The sequence below is a fragment of the Triticum urartu genome, chromosome 5 (assembly GCF_003073215.2).
Source record: "Triticum urartu cultivar G1812 chromosome 5, Tu2.1, whole genome shotgun sequence".
Lineage (NCBI taxonomy): Eukaryota > Viridiplantae > Streptophyta > Magnoliopsida > Poales > Poaceae > Triticum > Triticum urartu.
The window spans coordinates 449,466,422-449,484,201 of record NC_053026.1 but is presented as its reverse complement, the minus strand read 5'-3'; the positions used below and the strand labels follow the sequence as shown (position 1 = coordinate 449,484,201).

Genomic DNA, 17,780 nt, shown 5'->3' with positions numbered 1-17,780 from the left:
CCTAGAAGATCCCCAACTGGTCCAGGCCAGTGTGAATTTCTGAGGAGTGGTTTTAGGAAGCTTATGGTTGAAACCTGTTTGAGAAACTTCCATGCGTTTTCAGTTTCTCCTTTATGTGTTTTCTATGTTAATTTTCATTGGATTTTTTGGTTCTCTTTTCCTTCTTTTTATTGGTTATCTCTGTTTTTTATTTTATTTTGCTAATACACGTCTGCTCTTTAAATACACGGTATATACTTTTTGACACCCGGAGCATTTTTTGATACATGTTAAATATTTTTCAAATACATTTTCGAATAAGCGTTGAATGTTCTTCTTTCAAATGCATATTGAACATTTTTTCAATGATACAAAATATATTTGTACATTGTATATTTTTGAAATGTCATTAATATGATTTTGAAACAAGTGAACATTTTCTTAGATGTCACGTACATTGTTCTTATTGGTACAAAATATTTTTATAAATATGCAAACAATTTTTACATTGTAGAATTAAAATTTTAAAGGACAGAGACACCTAGCAATTGTTTTATATGTAGCAACAGAACCGAACAACTAGTTTACCCCTCTCTTTTCTCGAGGTTGTGCATGGTGAGCAAAGGTAGGGGGTGCGCCTGGTGAACAAAGTGCGGGATAAGGAGAACACCTTGTCTGATTGATTTAAGTATGCATTCATGCATGTGAGGATAAACTGCTGATATCAGCAAAGATTTCAACAGAATTCATAATTCATAATTCAAAATATTATGTAACTCAAACTGTCACTCCAATTTAATATTTTTTCATATAAAAATTTCGTCGCGACGAGACCTTTGAAACTAGATCCCTTGTTATGTTTGTTCCGATGACTTTTTTTGGGTCAGGAATTAGAAATTACCATGCCTGGTTATGTTTTCGTCGCGACGAGACCTTTGAAACTAGACCTTTGAAATTATTAGAAATTAGTAAGTTGCCACATGTGTGTTATGCATACTGGTTATGTTTTCAACAATCTCGCCTTTCAGAAGTTAGTGTTTGTACATGGGTTATCAAGTCTACAGTGTATATAGTACCATGCAATTTACACATAAGTTATCGAGGAGGTATCTCCCATGGTGTTTGTACATAGATTACCAGGCATGTGGTGTGTATATTACCGTACTATTTACATATAAGTTACAGGAGATACATTTTCAATAACTTTTTCCCCCGGGTTAAAGTTACCACATATTTCGTACCTAAATTATCAGGTCCACGATGCGTATATTATCATGATATTTATAAAAAAAATCATCGGGTTTATGTTTTCTATACCTTTTTTCTAGGGACTAAGTTTACCGCGGTGTTTGTACCTAAGTTATCAGGTCTGCGGTGAGTATATTACCATGCTATTTATACATAAATTATCAGGGGCGTGTATTCAACGACTATTGTGTTTGTACCTAAGTTATCATGTTTGTGGTATGCAAATTACAATCTTATTTTACGCAGAAGTTAACGAGCTATTTTTCAAAAACTTTTTTCTCCAATTCAAAGTTATCACGATATTTGTGCCTAAGTTATCTGGTCTGCGATGTATATTACCATGCTATTTATGCAGAAGTTGCCGAGGTTATTGGGTAAAAAACATTCAACAATCTACCCTGAGTTCAATGTTATTATGGTGTTCATACGTTAGTTATGAGATCTATGGTGTGTGTATTATCATGTTATTTATATGAAAAGTTATCAGACATATATTTTTTAACAACTGACTTTCCTCGAGTCAAAAAGTTACTGTGATGTGTTGTACATATGTTACCAGGTATGCGGTACCTATATTAAAATGTTATTTACACATAAACTAACTTATCACGCATGTGGTGCACATTTTGCCACGCTATTTGCACAGAAGTTATCATGATATGTTCTCAATAACTTTTTCCCCTAGGTCAAAAAGATAAGGTGTTGTTTGTATGTAAGTTACTCGGTGGTGCATATATTATAATGCTATTTAAAAAAGAAATTATCTAGGTCTGCTTTTAATTTTGTAATTCACTATGTGTTCATAGTTATCAGGTCCACGGTGCGCAAAATACCATGTTCTTTACACTTGAGTTATGAAGGTATGTTTTAGCGAAAAATCTCCTCAGTCAAAAAGCTAGCATGGTGTTTGTGAAATTTATTTAGGTTTACAACACGTAAATTATCATGTTAGTTACACAGAAATAATCATGGTATTCGACAGCTTTTTCGCGGGTCAATAGTTATTGTGGTATTTGTATGTAAGTTATTAGGTATGTGATATGTATATTATTATGCTATTTTCACACAAAAATTACCGGGATATACTTCTAAAACTTTTTCACTGGGTCAGGGTAACCATGTTGTTCGTAAGTAAGTTGTCAGGACCGCAGAGTGTAAAATACTTTGTTATTTACAGAAATTTTACCAGAGCATGTTTAAACAGAAACAAACATTCGAATCAAAGTTACTGCAGGGGTATAGAAATTCTATCAGCAGAACAGTAGATAGGCCAACATTTGGTCCTTTTTCCATGAGACAAAACCTCAGCAGCTCATGTTAAACTGGTAGATGAACGGAAAATCTGTGACAACATACATAGTAACAATCATCTAGTATTGCGGTGAACTTATTTGTTCCTAGTACAGGGAGTTTCAGCTGCAATTCAAATCTTGTAAATACGTAGTATATATTAATCTGATTCAAACATGGTGAGCCAAAACTGAACCAAAACGTCATGTCATCCAAAACTGAAGCACCAAAACGTGCAAAGATGTGATGCATGCATACATCCAATGGATGCATAGTTGCGCGCACGCGCGCGCGCGCACACACACACGCAATTTGGTTGTGTTTCAGTCATGCAAAAGTGTACCAAAACAGTGATGCGCTCACACGCACAAACAGAGTTTTCTCATGCAAATGATCGGCGTTCGGGCCAACAAGTTGGACGACAAGACCCTGCCAGGTGCCAGGCGACACTCGACAAACTCCATCACAGCCAAAATATGATCCAAAACGCCATGCCATCTGAATTCTGAAACTTAGGCAGCATCCAGACCATCTGAATTCTGAAACTTAATTAGGCAACATCCAGAGAGATGTGGGGGAGAGGAGAGGAGAGGGGAAGGGAAGGGAAGCTCACCACGTTGGTATTTCTTGAATGATGAACACTGTTATTGTTTATGCGCTAACTTTCTGTTTGTATTTATACAGACCCTAAGGAATTGAAGAGGCAGCGGGACAGAGAATACTATGCACGAAATAAAGATGCCATTCTCAAACGGCGTCGTGATGCACGCCAAAATAACAGGACTCCAAAAGCGCTGCCTAATGACCAGCAAAGTGTGCCACATACACCCCTGGCCATGACCCAAAGTAAAAATAACCTTGTACTGTTGGCTTATGTTCTGTTGTTCAGGTAACATTTTGAGACTCTGAATTATAACTATAATGTATCATAGATGTAGATCATATGGAGCAAAAGAGGCAACTGGAAAGGGAACGGTATTCACAAAATAGGGATGACATATTACAAAGACAACGTCAAGCCTACGGTCAGAAAAAATTGTCTCAGGCTTCTACAGGGACCGGTGCCCAGAAAGATGAAACACAAACACCGATGTCCACATCCATTGGTAATGACAATCAACGCATTACATATGCCCCTAACTGTTGAAGCTAATTAGCTTTTTGCATCTATGTAGACCCTAAAGAGTTAAGGAGGCAAAGGGACAGGGAGCGGTATGCACAGAACAGGGATGAAATATTAAGAAAACGCCAATCCCGTGAACAGTCAAAGACATCTATTGCCACCGTTAACAGTGTTGACAATGTGTCACGCACACCAGCTACAGGACAATCGGGTGTCAGCCAGCTACAAACAATATCATTTGCAGGTTGTGTGCTACCATCAAATAGTCATTTCCTTTTATTATCTCGCATATTATTAAGAGATACTCCCTCCGTCCCAACATAAGTGTCTCAACTTAAATACAACTTTGCACTAAAGTTAGTACAAAGTTGAGACACTTATTTTAGGACGGATGGAGTATATTAATATATGCACTGATGTGGTGACACCAAATTTCTTGCAGGCTTATCAAACATGCCAACTTCATCCCAATCACATGAAGGGATCCCTCCTCACGAGGACAATATTTTAGGAAACATTGATGAATCCAATTGGTTGCATAGGAATGATGCATATCAGATGGTAGAAATTGCAGGGAGACTGAGAGCTGTTGTTGTACCTCTTGGTCATGAAACGCAAACAATTTCCAATGTCACTGCAGATATTGCACCAGGTATATCATTAGGCATTTGTACAGTGTAAGGAACAATATTACTATAATCACGCATCAATATTACTTATAGTGCAAGCGTGTTTACCGTAATCTGGGTTCTCTTTCATTTTTAATGTATAGAGCCTCTTAATGCCTCCAATCAACCTCAAAAGTCCATGGCTAATGATAGGCGAGGAGTAGAACCAACAACAGAGACTGCTCAAAACACTCAAAATCTGCAAGGTAGTTTTGCCGACCCTACGTCTACTAGAACACCTATATTGTTATGTTGTACTGATCTTATGATTTTCCATAGTGGGCAACGACCAGACAGCTGATCCATATGGAATATTTGAGCCTCATGTTCAACAAACCAATTTTCAAGGTACATTATATATACTGTCGTTCCCATTTGAATGGCTTCATCCATAAATTTGAGGAATTTATATTTGACCAACATATTGCGTACTAGATTACATGGAGCCACTGCAGAATGGAGAAGCCGCATACCATGATCCTGATGAAGAAGCTATAATATTTATAGATCAGGGTATGTCCATTATGTATTTTCCAACTTAGCACCCTCAAGTGCACACTTTAGTTGTATTGAGTGATAATTTAATACCTACTGTCCTTCTGTGCTAGATGTTGCTTTTGAGTCGTACCAGCTTGGACGCCAGAATGCACAAGCAGGACCTGTAGCAGTGATTGATGAATTCATATACCGAAACCTACCTACAAAGCACCATGTCCTAAAAAAGGTTGCAGACTGCCTTCACTGTGGGGCTTTGCGGTTTCCATTCGAGGGGCCAGCATTTTGTTGCAGAAAAGGAAAAGTCAGTATATTTACTCCAGAGGTTTCAGAAGAGTTGAAACGGTTGTTTACATGTCAAGCTGATGAGGATGCTAAATATTTCAGAGAGCATATACGATATTTCAACTCGCACTTCTCATTCACAAGTTTAGGAGTCACCCTTGATCGCCGAGTCAGCAATGCGGCAGGAACTGGAGTATATACTTTTCGTGCGTGTGGCGGGTTGTACCACGCTCTTGATGATCTGGTGCCGGCTGATAATGGCCCTCGACATTTCCAACTCTATATTTATGATAAAGATGAAAACTTAGTTCACAAGGCTAAGAGATCTCCAGACCTTAAGATAGATCTCATACGGAAGATTCTGCGAATACTAGAGCCTAACCCTTATGCGCAAGTTTTCAAGAGCCTTGGGTCTGTTCCAAATCTAGATGAGTATAGGATCTCACTAAACACGGATATCAAGCTGGATCAACGAAGGTACAATGCCCCAACGGCTTCTCAGGTGGCAGCGATATGGGTTGAAGGGAGTGACCCACAAAATTGCTTTGACAGGAGTGTTGTCGTGCATGGAAAAAAAGGAGAACGGCCCCTCTATATTAGAGCATACTATGGGTGCTATGACCCGTTTTCTTATCCCCTATTCTTCCCACGTGGGGAGATTGGTTGGAATCGTTGGATGCCATATGTTGGTCCCCCCGATGACAGGACCCATCATTCATCGGATAATACTACACCACAAGGAAACCAAGACATTGATATACATACAGGTATGTGTTCATTAACAAGGGTTAGGCTTGCTATTATTATTGTAAACTTATGTTTTCATCTATCTATCAGAGGAAAACTTGATTAGAGAAAGCGAACAAGTTGGGAATTTTGTAGCACATGAAGATCATGCCACTGATTTACCTGCAGGTATCGGTCATCATTTCTTATTCTTCAATTCTTATTGTGTCAATCATTATGAGTCCAGCCAGCACACTGATATTTATGTTGTCAATCTGTAGAGGACAACGATGATAACCCACATGAGGATTTTGGTGACAATGAGGTGAATGCAACACAATCCAGGAAATTTGTTAGTGCAAGGGAGTACTACTGCTTCAAGCTGCAGGTCAGGAAGAAACTTTTAAACATCATCTTGTTCGGGGGGCGCCTTTTCCAACAGTGGGTTGTTGACATGTATATCAAGATTGAGTCTATGAGGCTTGACTGGTACTCGAAGCCAGAAAATCAGAAGGTTATACGCGCCGACCTCTACCAGGTAACGTGCTTGTGTTTATTCTAACACATTATAATGCAACGACAATATACATGTTCCATGTTTTTCTGTAACATTGGTTACTACTACAGGGTCTTGTTGATACCGTTGTTGCTGGTGAGTCACGCGGTGATCGGATTGGCAAAAGAATCGTGCTTCCACGTACATTTCCTGGTGGTGATCGCGACATGCAGCGGAGATTCCTGGATGCAATGGCAATTGTCCAGCGGTGGGGCAAACCAGATTATTTTATTACGATGACTTGCAATCCCTATTGGGTGGAGATAACAGAGGAACTGTTGCCTGGACAACTGCCACAGGACCGTCCAGACCTGGTGGCAAGAGTATACAGAGCTAAACAACGACATATGATGGACTTACTGACTAAGGGTAAGCATTTCGGAGAAGTAGCAGCTTATGTACATGTCACGGAGTTTCAGAAACGAGGCCTCCCTCATGAGCATATACTTCTAATCATGAAAGCAAAAAGCAAGTTAGCGACCCCAGATGACTATGATCGGGTGATATCTGCAGAGATACCTGACAAAGAGAAACACCCCGTTCTACATGATCTGGTCGTCAAACACATGCTACACGGACCTTGTGGTGAGCTCAAAAAAAGTTGTCCTTGCATGATTGAGGGACAGTGTCGATTTCATTAACCGCGGGATTTTTGCGATGCCACACAGCAAGGGAAAGACTCATATCCCATATATAGAAGGAGGGACGACGGGCAGAGGGTTCGGATCAGAGGAGCTGATTTGGACAATAGATGGGTAGTCCCTTACAACCCTTATCTACTTATGACATACAACTGCCACATTAATGTCGAAGCATGCTCGAGCATTAAGGCAGTCAAGTACTTGTTCAAGTACATCTACAAAGGGCATGATCGAACATCATTTGCATTCGAGCAGGATATCATCAATGAAGGTGGAATCATCAATGAAATCCGACAGTATAGGGATGCACGCTATGTATCTCCTCCAGAAGCTATTTATAGGATTTTCGATTTTAAAATGTTTGGTGTCAGTCCATCTGTGCTACAGCTCCAGCTTCATTTGCCAAACATGCATACGGTTGCATTTAAAGCGTGTGAAAATCTGGAAGATGTTGTCGCTCGGCCATCTTCTTCCAAGTCCATGCTTATCGAGTACTTTCGGATGAACCAGAAGTTTCCAGAAGCACGGAAATGGCTGTACAGAGAGTTTCCAGAACATTATAGATGGATAGCTGGAAATAAGAGTTGGCAGAATAGAAAAAGTAAGAGATCACAGATTGGAAGACTTGTGTATGCACACCCTGCTGAAGGAGAGAGGTACTACTTGCGTGTGCTCCTAAGTCATGTCCGAGGTGCCACTTCATTTGATGATTTAAAAACAGTAAATGGCAAGCCATGCAATTCCTTCAGGGAGGCATGCGAGCACTTAGGCCTCATTGAGCACGATAGGACTCTTGATGATTGCATGACGGAGGCAGCCACATTTCAGATGCCTTATGCCCTGAGACGGTTGTTTGCGACTATACTGGTATTCTGTGAGGCAACAGAAATCCGACAGATGTGGGACAAACATCTAGCATCAATGTCTGAGGATTACCGTCGTAATCAATCCGATGAGGCAACACTTGAGTAGATAGTCCTTAGAGATATTAGGGATATGTTACAATCCATGGGAAAGGATATTAGAAACTATGGACTTCCGGATCTGGTTGAGACCAATGATTCTTATGACTCTGAGTACAAAGAAGTAACAGAGGAGAGGCAAGTCACAGTGGACAAAGAACATCTAGATCTATTTAACAGTTTGAACAATGAGCAGTTGGCTGGTTTTAATGACATAATGGATCATGTGATGAACCAAAAAAGCCAGATATTCTTTGTTGATGGTCCAGGAGGCACTGGGAAGACATACTTGTGCAAGGCCTTGCTTGCAAAGGTGCGTTCCGTGGGCCAAATAGCAATCGCAACTGCTACATCAGGTATAGCGGCGTCGATAATGCCAGGAGGACGGACTGCGCACTCCAGGTTCAAAATTCCAATTAAGCTCACTGACAACAGCATGTGTAGTTTTACAAAGCAGAGTGGTACAGCAGAGTTGCTTAAACAGGCGTCCTTGATAATTTGGGATGAAGTCGCTATGACAAAACGTCAAGCAGTTGAGACGCTTGATAGATCGCTCCAGGATATAATGGAGTGTCCTTTGCCATTTGGGGGAAAGGTTGTCGTCTTTGGTGGGGATTTTCGGCAAGTCCTTCCTGTTGTCACACGTGGGACAAGAGCACAGATCACGGATGCTACACTCCTGAGATCCTATTTGTGGGAGAAGACCCGCAAGATACACCTCACGCGCAATATGCGGGCACAGGCTGATCCTTGGTTCTCTGAATACCTCCTAAGGATCGGTAATGGAACAGAAGAGACAATAGGCGACGACTATGTGCGTCTCCCTGACGACATTGTGATTGGCTATACCGATGATGAAAAAGCTATTAACAAGCTCATTGAAGATGTATTTCCATCGCTGCATGCTAATGCTAGATCAAGAGAGTACATGAGCGCACGTGCAATTCTATCGACCAAGAACGATCATGTGGATGACCTCAATGACAAGATGATCTCTAGGTTTCCAGGCGAAGAAAAGTTATACCATAGCTTTGACTCAATCGAGGATGACTTGCAGAATAATTACACAATTGATTTTCTGAAGTCGATCACACCAAATGGTTTGCCACCGCATGTTTTGAGATTAAAGGTCAACTGTCCAGTCATTCTGCTCCGGAACCTCGACCCTCATAATGGTCTATGCAACGGAACATGGCTTATGATTAGAGCCTTCCAGGATATGCAATTGATGCGGAGATTGTTGGTGGTCAGCATGCTGGAAAGAGGGTGTTCATACCTAGGATCCCTATGTCGCCCTCAGAGGACAGCTCACTTCCCTTCAAACTTAAGAGAAAGCAGTTCCCATCCGCCTGAGTTTTGCGATGACAATTAACAAGGCACAGGGTCAGACCATCCCAAACATCGGTATTTACCTTCCCGAGCCTGTATTCTCACATGGTCAGCTATATGTTGCATTGTCGAGGGGAGTGTCAAGAGAGACGACACGGATTTTGGCCAAGCCAAACAAGGAGGTTGACAAATCCGGGAAAAGCACCAAGAACATTGTCTACAGAGATGTTTTAGAGAGATGAGGCAGGTGCGTTATTCCATTATTTTTTGGATGGTGTTGTATTTATGACTACTTTTAGATCTAACATTTCTTTTTCATTTGCAGGTTTTGATCAGACCGAACTATATAAGCATCAAAGAGGAAATGTCTCCGCAATTTATAATAAAAGTATGCATATGCACGTACCAAATGAGAGTAGATGACATCATAGTTAAAGGTCTTCGTCACGAGACTACTCATGCATCATGTTAACCTACAATAGCAAAACATCACAAGTGAGCAGTGTGCTTAAATATAAGATGGCAGGAATAAAATCACTTTAATTGCTATGTGCGTGTTTATCTCTTGTTAGCATTCCAAATTTCTTATCTGGAGACATCACTGAAATCATGGAGACCAGCTTCATTCTTAACGTGAAATGTGTGGAGTTGTAAATTAAACCATGGGAATTGTTTATCCATTATAATAAATCTGAGTTTTAGCCCCTTAACTACTTTAGCATTTATTTCGCAAAAAAAAACTACTTTAGCATTTTCTAACTTGAAGCAGAATGACATTTCAATCATTTGCTAGCCTCTTGTCTATGTTTAACAGTAAAGTAAGCATCAGATCTTTAATATGGTCTATATTCATAACACAAAGACCTGTTTAGATATAGCAAAAGATATCATTGCTGCTACTCATAGGAATATTACACTATCAGTTGATTTTATTAGCTGTATGTGCAGTTTTGATTGCAATACATGAACCTTATTTATCTGGCTCCGACTATTCCTCCCAGATGATAAATAAGGAAAGTACTGAGGCAAGGATCAGAATACTGGTGCCTTGGTTCTGAAGTTCTAATTGCCTGGGTCGTTCATAGTGCAAACACAGCAGACATAGTGGACAGATGAACTGTCTTCAGTATATGTAAGAAAACTAAGAATACACCATGAGATTCATGATTTCTATCCAAAAGGCCCAAATGCAAGAAATCGTCGATCATTTTTCATTTAAATAATAGACACAAGGTATCGTGAAACGAATTGGGCAATTATAAAATGAGTATCACTAAATAATGCACTCAATAGTTGGATAGAAAAAAAATATGAACGGAAGTCAAAGAGCAAGCATCTAAAACCAACCCGCGTGGTGAGTGTGTACCGTGTAGTCCCTCTTGGCCTTCCACAAGCCGGCGCGCACATAGCGGTCACCATGCGTGATCTTCCTTACCGCCGAGATGACGAGGCCGACGGCGTCGGTGAGCATGTCAGTGAGCATGGATCCCGCGCTCGCGGCACTTGGTGAGGTCGACGCGGTCGATCCCCACGGAGGACGCAACGTTCTCGAGGGACGGCAACGCATCGATGAACGCGGCGTCGGCGTTGTATCCGGCGTTGCCGACGACCGCACGGAGGAACTCGGCGCCCCCGTCTGGAGGGGAGTCCCAGAAGCGGAAGACGCGGTCCAGCTCCTGCTCCAGGTAGCCGTTCATGGGGTGCAGCAGCAGCACGCCCAGGGACTCCATCGCCGTAATCGACGGGAGGTCCATGGACGGCAGCGGTGGGGAGACAAATAGAAGATAGAAGAGATAAGGCCAGCAGAACTGAGAGGGAGGGAGAGTGGGCGGAGTGGGCGTGTCCAGATTTTTTCCCGATGGATAGCTTTTTTTTCAGGTGGATCGATAGCGTTTCACTTTGATTAAAGGAATACAGTACATATTCTCAATAAAAAAAGGAATACAGTACACAAATAAGCCGCTCAACAAAAAGTAATACAGATACAACGTCCGGCGCTGTCCACTTTCTTATTCTTTTATTATTATTATTATTATTATTATTATTATTATTATTATTATTATTATTATTATATCAAAATAGCCTTTTCGGTCATTTGGTTCATGTTATTAGAGTGGGACGTTGTCTAATTCGTTTTCTTAACTCACATGTCCTGTTTGACTATGTACGTGCTACTCCCTTCGTTCCGAATACATCTAAATACATCCATTTCTATAACGAGTAATTCGAAACGAAGAGAGTATTTTTTTACATAGTCAGAAGACTTTAGAAAAAATTCTCATGATTATTTTGATAGTTTTATAAACAGATTACTCCCTACCATGTATATTAGTTTGAACGACAACTAATTTGAATCGGAGCGAGTATAAGATTCTTTCATATTTGTTTTTTGAAGTCGACTTCTTTCAATTTGTTAATCTTTTGGTCTTTGGATGTTAAATTTTATGATTCACGTGAGATTTTTTGTCCTGCACTTCTGAATAGGCATACTTTTCATTGTATGACGATACTTTATTATTTTATAATATACGTGCATTGCACGTGCATGCTTACTAGTAATAAATAATGAACAAACGCGGAATGAGGTGTGTTTTCTAAGATAGCTACAACATAAGAGCATATTTTTGCGAGAAATTCTATTCAAACGCGAAGTTTCATAGAGGACAATCCCAGCGGGGCATGATATATTTTGGGAGGCATCGGCAAGATCATAAATATGTCAAGATGGGCCATCAGTCAGGAAGGCAAGGCGGAGCTAGGGTTGCAAGAGAGACGCGGGGGAGAGGGTGGATTAGCGTTGAAGAAGAATAGCGTGGGGGGGGAGGGGGGCATATTTGTGCGCCGTTGGGTTTGAGCAGGTTGGACGCGAGGGCGTACGATCGAAGGACAGAATATAAAAATTGGGGTAGAAGGAAACTCTCGATCTATTGGTGGCTATTTTAAAGAACACAATATTAATTTGGCGGGTCGTCCGAGCTCTCAAGCAAGTCGTGGAGCACAAATTCTTTTTGGCATCCCTAGGTCTGATGCCTAAAGTTCTGTGGGTGTGTCATGCAACTCCACGCGGCCACATCCGACCCTGCCCCACCCCGGAGCCCACTTCCTCTTTTCGCACTCCCTCCCACAGACTCGGCCCGACCCAGGGTAGCCATGCCTACCCTCCTCCTTGTCCAGTAGCCGCCCTCACGCCTCATAAGTTGTGTGCCATCCTCCGTCAACACTCCTTACCCCTCCTACCATTGGTCAAAGTGAGAGATATGAACACATTCATCGCAAAACTTGAACCAATAAAGTTTCACAAAGGTACGGTTAATTTTAAAGAGGAGAGGTAAACCTACAACATTTCCTTAGGGATTTATCTTGAATTTCCATCAGGGCTTACTCGTGTTTTTCGTTCTGTCCATATATGAATTTTCGAATTTCTTTGAAACAGTTGAACATGACTTGGTATCAATCTTGCTTCTTGGGGCCAATAATACTATTATATAGCCTTGGTAAAGAATGTTTTTTCTTGAAGTCAAGTATTAACATACATGTGATAATGCTATTTCTATTTCTGCCGATTTGGAAAAGGGTTGAAAATATTCAATTCTTCAAAAAAAAGCTAAAGTCTAATGGGGTCCATTTTTCATTAACTTTCAACCAATTAAACCAAAGGTTGGGTCTCGTTTGTTAGGAGTGGTTAGAATCGTTGGCTCGTGAAAAGAAGTGACAATCTTTACCAAAAAAATAAACTCCTACCAATGGTCCTTGCATGGCACACACCCATCACCGCCGCCCATGATCCGAGAGCTTTATGCATAATGAGACAATCTCATCTGGCTCAGGCCATCCCATATGAATCGATGATGACGATGATGATGAAGGTTACCTGGGCGGTTAGGGAATAGATATGTGCTTGGCATGTGCAAGTACTTTGGTGAAGTTGGTAAAGAATTCGATTCGTACGTTGACGAAGACGCACAAAGTGGAGGAGAGGACTACCTCCAGCTAGGACGTACCTACTTGGTGACGCACGCAGCTAGTAGTCTGGAGCGGGTGAGGAATATACGCGTAGCCGCACGACATGACCATCGTGCATGAGCCGAGCGAGCGAGCTGATCGGAAAGGTCTTCTCCCCATGCGTAGGTCGGTCTGGGCTAATTTAGACCCTTATATGTCCGCGGACGCGTTTAGAAGCTCTCATTTATTGTTGCATGCAACTTTTCCCTTTATACGCCGCGTAACATGCTAATGATTGGCGGACGGGGTAACAAGTTGGATGACAAGACCCGAGCAGACGGTACTCAGCAAACTCTGTCACAACATCGTTACTTGCAACGAGAAGAGACACGGGCCATGGCTTTGCCTACCATTTTATATGTGGCACTAGGCAAATGATGTGTTTGCCGCCGAGTGCCCGATAAAAGACACTCCACAATTAGATCCACACTAGATAAATGGTCAATTTGATTCTGCCAAGGAAAAAAGGATGGAGGAAAAAAGATTCAATCTCAAATTTTTTTTTTTTTGTGTGTGTGTGTGGGGGGGGGGGGGGGGGGGGGGGGAGCGAACGAAATTGGGTGCTATCATATTTGTTTTCACAGAATACAGAAATTCCGAAAATGAATATGGAAACAGATACTACCAGAAACGGACACAGAGCGAATACAAATCGGATATGTAAACAGAGATAGGCATTGATCGAAACTTTAAAACCCTTGAATCACAAAGAAATACACAGAAAACCAAACAAATTTAATAAGTTGTTAACATGGCTACAAAATAATATCATCTTAGCAACTTCACGTAGTATTGTAGTAGTATCGGACAATTGCATATAGGGTCAAGTTGAGTACATGTGTGGTAGTAGAAGTTGGGCCTTAGATCCATTCTACTAATTGTGTCACTGTAAAGCAGCTATAGGTCTATAATAAAAATAAAAATTCTATATCCATGGAAACTGAAAGTTTCGTTTTCATGCATGTTTCACCGAAAAACATTGTTTTGTTTTTGTTCCCGTTTCCGCATAAAAAATTCCATTTCCACTTCCGTTTTGCAAATTTCCGTTTCCGTTTTCATATTTCCTCTCCGTTTCCATTTTTGCTCCGGACAAACGGAAAGTTTCCACTCCATTTTCATCCCTAATCCCACGTGACCGTTTTCATGGCTATCCTCAAATCAAAACCCCATACCACTAAAAAAACTTCAAAAAGATCGTACCGATCTTCCAAAAAATATAGAAGCACCACTGGTTAAAAAACGTGTGCTAGTAATGATTGACGCATGTAACGCTGTCGATCGATGTGGCGTCCAGATAGGCACGATCGCCGGGCGAGAACCGGATAAGACTCCTGCCGGGGCGGGCGTGGACGCTGACGTGCACCCCTGGCTGAACGCTGGCGGCGATGATGCCACCCCGTCACTGGCCCGTGCCACGTTCGCGCCCCCCACGGAACCAGCTCATGAGCAGCCCAAGAGGTGGCCGCGGTTGGTGGTCGGACGTGGCGACCTGCCGGCCGCCGGCCGCCCGAGCCCCCGACGCTGACGGCGACGGGCATGCAGTTCTTATCCAGGGAGGCCAGACATGTCGACATACTCAACGGTCAACACGATCGAGCAATTTTGTACATTTGCCGCGCACGCCATGACGTGCCCCGCGCAGAAATTTCTCCCCGTGACAGGTCCTGCCGCCGCCGTGACCCTCGGCGCCGGCGGCCTCTTGATCGGACGGGCCCGGCCGCCGGGGGGAACGTGAGAAGGGTAAAAATCGATCTCGTTTCCCTGTCAATGCACGCCCGCAATGGCGGGTGGCGCCTCCCCGGGATGCAACCGTCAAGTGCGTGCGTTACCTGGAGCTGGCTGATCCGGGCAAGACGCGACCGCTCTCGCCGGGGCGGCCCGTCGCGCCACCGCCGGGGCAGGCCGGCTCGCTTAGCCCGTCGGCATCTCGCTGGGATTCCCGTGTTTGTATTGGGGCTCGTCGAATCTTTCTTCTTTCAGGCGGTAGGAGCTGCGATCAGCAAGCCGAACTGTACCGGCGAATCACGTCGCGTAGCGTCTCGCGAGTATCCAGCTGCCGTCGTATCATCAGCAACCGATCCAACGAGCTGTCTTTCTCTTGTTGCACCAATGCTGATCCGTACACGCTAGGAGCTTCACGCCTTGATCTGTTCAACTAGTAGTAGGAGTAGTAGCATGAACATGTACACATGATCCGTACACGTGCACTGAATATTCAGTGATTGATTTGGTGTGCCGCTGTCATGCCCAGTTGCCACGATCCGGGGCTATGGTAGCGACTGATGCATGCGCGAGTGCCGCCTTATCCTGTCACGTAGACGCAGTGCAGGTATCCCCTGTCCGGGCTTCAATTCGAACCCAACGCCTGGTATGTCTTTGCAGGCGCGTCGACAAGATGGAAACAGAAGCTCGATCAATGCTTCTACAGGAGCTGTACGTGTGAGTTTTAGGATGCCTCCACGACGCCAGGCGCATGGCACGTCGGTGGTCTGCTCCTGCTCAAGGATCCAGCTCGCCGGTCGGCACCGCTAGCGGTCGACGTCGGCCCGATCGTCGGTACAATAACTCGGGCGACGTTACGTACGACAAGTCCGAATCGCAACCTCCTGGACGGCTGGACCGGACTACGCCGGCCGGATGCGGCCTGCCGCGGGTCGTCGCGCGCCCGGAACCACAACACATCACCGGAGCGGAGGCGACCGCACGCACGCACAGGCCAAATCAACAGCGAACAACTTGGCTACGTACGTAGTACCGGGTGGGGGTGGCAAAGCCCAAAGGATCTCATCACCTCTGCAACTCTGCGAACTGCACACGGCAGCTTGGAACGAGAGTCCGTGGGTGGCTACGGATCACTCTGCCGAGTTTCCGTCCATCGGCTGCAGGTAAACTGGAGCAGGGCGTCATTAGCGCGTGTTTTATCCTTCGCTGCTAGAAAAAGGGCTATAGATGAAATGAATACTAATGACGCATCTGACATGTGCTGCGTCATTACAATATAGTAGTGACGCACCATGTGCAGGTGCGCTATTAGGGTGGAAGACATTAATGACGTACCAGATACATGATGCACCATTAGTAATATTTTTTTTTCAAACATACTAATGGCGCATCATGTAGACAGTGCGCCATTACTAGTGTGCGTCATTACTAAGTTTTTTTCTCCTAGCTAATGGCGCACCGTCAGGAGGTGCGCCATTAGTAATCTTCCCCCTAGCTAATTCGCCCAATTCCTTCGTCCCTCCCTCCACTTCTCCCTCTCGCTCCACACCCGCTCCGACGACCCCCGCGCCCCGCCTCGCCGTCTCGGTCCTCGCCGCCGACCCACTACGCCGCCGCCCGGTCTCCTCCACCCGTAAGCCCCCCTCCTCCTCCGCCCGTCCATCGCCTTCGGCCTCCTGCCCCACCCGCCGCCGCCCCACCCGCTGCTACGCCGCCATCGTCGTCGTCCTTGACCTCCTCTCCCCTTCTCTGAAGAAGCACTGAATTTTTGGCCCCTCTCTCTCTCACGCTCGCTCGGCCCCTCTGTTAGGTTTTCCCCCACCCCACCCAAGCGCGCCGCCGGCTGTCTCCCTCCTCCAACTCCGACCCCTCCACGCCTCGCCGCCGGCGCCGCCGTCCCCCGACTCCGCCCCGCCCTCACCGCCTGACGCCGGTGAGTTCCTCGTCTCTCTGTCTCCTCTCTCGTGTGTACTGCTCTAGTGTGAACTGCTCTAGTGTGAAACAATTTTGTATGGTGCTGACAATGTTGTTGGTACTGTCAATGCTTAGTGTGATTTTGTTGGTACAGCCAATGATCCTGCTAGTGTGAATTGGCTGCTGCTGCTAGTTCGGTTGCCTGATGTGCTTCTGTATGGTGCGTGGTAGATAGTGGCTACTGTGACATCAGATTAGCAATTTTTGGACGACGACATAACTGAATTTTTGGTCTAACACCAAGATCTCCTACTCCTGATCAATTAAACGAAACCCACTGTTGACTGTACCAATTGAACAAAGCTGCGGGGTACATTATGTTAAAGATTTCCTACTTTAGTGATTTTTAGGAAGAGCACTTAAAAAATTTAGTCAACATTGATTTCCTACTTTAGTAAAAAATTGTTTGAATTAGTTTTAGTGCAACAGAGGCAACTCAGAGTTTGAAAATGGCATTAAAGGAATTTGTTTTGGGGGTAAATTCTATTATGAAATAATTCCTACTGTTATTTAAAATATAAATGAAATGATTTGGAACACCAAGCAAGAGTTATGTTTCAAGTTGCTGAACCTTTTCATATATATTTGTATGCACATGTAGATATCTGGAATACACAATATTCTAGAAAGTATGCAATCATAATTCGTTATTTTGTTTCCAATAAAATATTATTCATATTTGGCTGATAGTAATTGTGCTATTAGATTTGTCCAAAACCATTTAAATTACCTATAATAAATACTAAAATCTAAGAATTGGACTTCTGGACAAGGTGTTGT

General features: G+C 43.4%; 1 long non-coding RNA gene across 2 annotated transcripts; it reads right to left on the bottom strand.

Moving 5' to 3' along the window:
* Nucleotides 1–2,380: 2,380 nt before the first annotated feature.
* LOC125509691 lies at nt 2,381–11,156 on the bottom strand. Of its 2 annotated transcripts, none has more exons than XR_007284190.1 (3): nt 10,650–11,156; nt 9,709–9,775; nt 2,381–4,274 (listed from the first exon to the last, which is right to left on the bottom strand). It is a non-coding gene; the product is annotated as an uncharacterized LOC125509691 (long non-coding RNA). The 2 variants fall into 2 exon arrangements; XR_007284189.1 differs by having other exon boundaries at nt 10,669–11,154.
* Between the last annotated feature and the right edge of the window lie 6,624 nt (nt 11,157–17,780).